The sequence below is a fragment of the Agelaius phoeniceus genome, unplaced genomic scaffold, assembly GCF_051311805.1.
Source record: "Agelaius phoeniceus isolate bAgePho1 unplaced genomic scaffold, bAgePho1.hap1 Scaffold_109, whole genome shotgun sequence".
NCBI classification, from domain to species: domain Eukaryota; kingdom Metazoa; phylum Chordata; class Aves; order Passeriformes; family Icteridae; genus Agelaius; species Agelaius phoeniceus.
The window spans coordinates 374,553-377,052 of record NW_027509875.1 but is presented as its reverse complement, the minus strand read 5'-3'; the positions used below and the strand labels follow the sequence as shown (position 1 = coordinate 377,052).

Genomic DNA, 2,500 nt, shown 5'->3' with positions numbered 1-2,500 from the left:
GCCGGTGGACGCTCCCCCGAGGGCGGCAGCGGGGGAGGCACCCCGGCGGGGCCATGCAGGTCGTTTCCCTCGCCCCAGGGCCAGGTACCTAGCGCTCGGCGCCTCGGCGGTCCCCCCAGGTTTTCTTGCCCTCGGCGTCGTCAAACGCTGCGGGTTGTGGGCCGAAAGGGGGCCGGCGGGGCCGGGCGGCGGTTTAAAGACTCGGGCGGCTCGGCGCGGCCCGCCGTGGCGGCGGCGGCGGCGGTGGCGGCGGCGGGCGTGTGCCGCGGGCGGTGGCCGTGCGGGGCGCCACTGAGGGGTGGGGAGCAGCTACTCCCGCCGATCCCCTGCGGTGGTTGTCCCGTGGCCACCGGCCGCGCTCCTCCGTCGCGGCCGTCGTCGTCGTCGTCGTCCCCGCCGCGCGCCGCGGGCGGGGTCAACCGCGCCGCGCCGGGGAGGGGCGCCCTGCCCCCCCCTCTCCGTGGCCCGGCCTCGGCGGAGAGGCCGCGGCGCGCGGTCGGCCGCGGGGGCCGACCCGCCCGCCTCGTGGTAACGGGCGACGCCCGGCAGAGAGCGCGCGCTCTCTGCCCCTTCCTCGGCCGCGGGGCGACGGCCGCCGGGGCCCGCCCGCGCTCTCTCTCCTGGGCCCGCCGCCGCGGTCTCTGGCGCGCGCGGCGGCGCCGCGTCCGGCGCGTCCGGCGCCTCTCTTCCCCTCGACGGCCTTTCCTTCCTCGAAGGCGCGGCGCGGCGGCGCCGTCGTCCGCCGGCCGTCCCCTGGCTCGACCGCCCCGCCCGCCGGTGGGGGGGGGCGAGCGCTCGGCGGGCCCTCCGGCGGCGGAGGCCCGCGAGCGCGGGCGACCCCGTGGCGAGCGGCGGCGGCGCCGCTCGACGGGTGTCCCTCCCTGCGGGGACGGTCGGCCGGACGGCGCCCGCCGTCGGCCGGCGGCGGTCCCGTCCCGGGCTCCGCTCGTCGCCTCGCCTCCGTCGCCCTTGCCCGCGCGGCCGCGTGTGGGCCGCGCAGGAAGGCGTGCGGGGGCGGCCGCGGGGGCGCTCCTCCCCGCCCGGTCTCCGCGTGCGAACGAGGAGAGCGGGCGCTGCCCCCCGGCTCAGCCGCCGCGGCGCCTTCCCGCCGGGCGCGTGCCCGAGGCGAGGGGCCCCGGCGGTGCGAGGCGGCGGCGGCGGTCCCGGGCGTGTGCCGCCCCGGCGGCGGCCGGGTCTGCCGTCCGGCAGGCCTCGGGCGCAGGCGACGCCGGCTCGGCTCTCGGTGGCGCCCGCCTCCGGGGCCGGCGGCGGAGCGCGTCCGCCGGTCGCTCGCCCGCCCGCCCGGCGGGGGAGCGGTCCCGCGGGAGGCGTGCCGGCGGGCTGTGCCGGTCGCCGTCGCGTGCCCGTCTCGAGCCCAGGGGAAAGGCCCGTGCCCGTGGTGGGGGGAAGAGAGAGACAACGCCGGCCGCGCGGCGGCGCGGCGGCGCTCCGCGCCAGGCCCGCGGCGTCAGGGCCGAGGGGAGAGCCGGCGCGGCGCGGGGGCCGACGGCCGCGCGCCCCCGGCCGCGTGCCGTGTGCGTTGTGCGCGTCGTCCCGTGAAAGCGAGAAGCGGGCGGGCCGCCCTGTGCCCCCCGCGTGTCCGGCGCGCGCCGCCCGGCCCTCCGCGCGGAGGCCGGGCCGAGCCCGGGCGCCTGGGCCGCCTCCGAAGGACGGCGTGGGTGAGGTCGGCGTCTCCCCTCGCGGGGGGAGGCGGTCGGGGGCGCGGGCTCCCCCGCCTCTTGGCCGGCCTTCGGAGAGTGGGTTTGTTTTTTTCCTTTTTTTTCCTCCCGTTTTCCGTGTGCTCGTACGGTCTCGGAAGCCAGGCGCGCGCCCGCGCGTCCTCGGCGGCATTGTCCTAAACCAAAAAAGGGGCCGCTCTGGCGTGAGCGGTGCCCGAAAGGCAGACAACTCTTAGCGGTGGATCACTCGGCTCGTGCGTCGATGAAGAACGCAGCTAGCTGCGAGAATTAATGTGAATTGCAGGACACATTGATCATCGACACTTCGAACGCACTTGCGGCCCCGGGTTCCTCCCGGGGCTACGCCTGTCTGAGCGTCGCTTGACGATCAATCGCCGTCCGGGGGCCACCCCGGCGGCGCGGCTGGGGTCGCCTCGCAGGCCCGTCGCCCGCGGCGGGCGGCTGCGGCGGCGGCGGCGGCGGCGTGCCGCCGGTGGCCGGAGGGGAAGGCGGTCAGGGGTGTTGGGCGAGGGAAGCGCTTCCCTCGGCGGGCCTCGATCCCTTCCCTGCGGGCCCGGCGGGCGTCGCCGCGGTCGTCGTCGTCGCCGCCGCCGCGCGAGGGCCTTCGTCCCCCTAAATGCAGACTCGGGGAGCGCTCCGTAGCTCCCCGCTCCCGGAGCGAGCCGCTGGGGCGGAGCTCGTCCTCGCCGCGGGGCCGCGCCGCGGATGCGGCGGCGCGGCGGCCTCGGGGAGAGCGAGAGACGGCGTCGAAAGGCGCCGCCGAGGGCCGAGAGAGAAAGAGAGAAGGGAGAGGGGCGAGA

General features: G+C 79.2%; 1 non-coding gene across 1 annotated transcript; it reads left to right on the top strand.

Annotated features, from left to right (window-relative positions):
• The first annotated feature begins 1,906 nt into the window (after window positions 1–1,906).
• LOC143692920 (5.8S ribosomal RNA) lies at window positions 1,907–2,059 on the top strand. The gene has a single exon (XR_013180459.1). It is a non-coding gene; the product is annotated as a 5.8S ribosomal RNA (ribosomal RNA).
• Window positions 2,060–2,500: the final 441 nt, after the last annotated feature.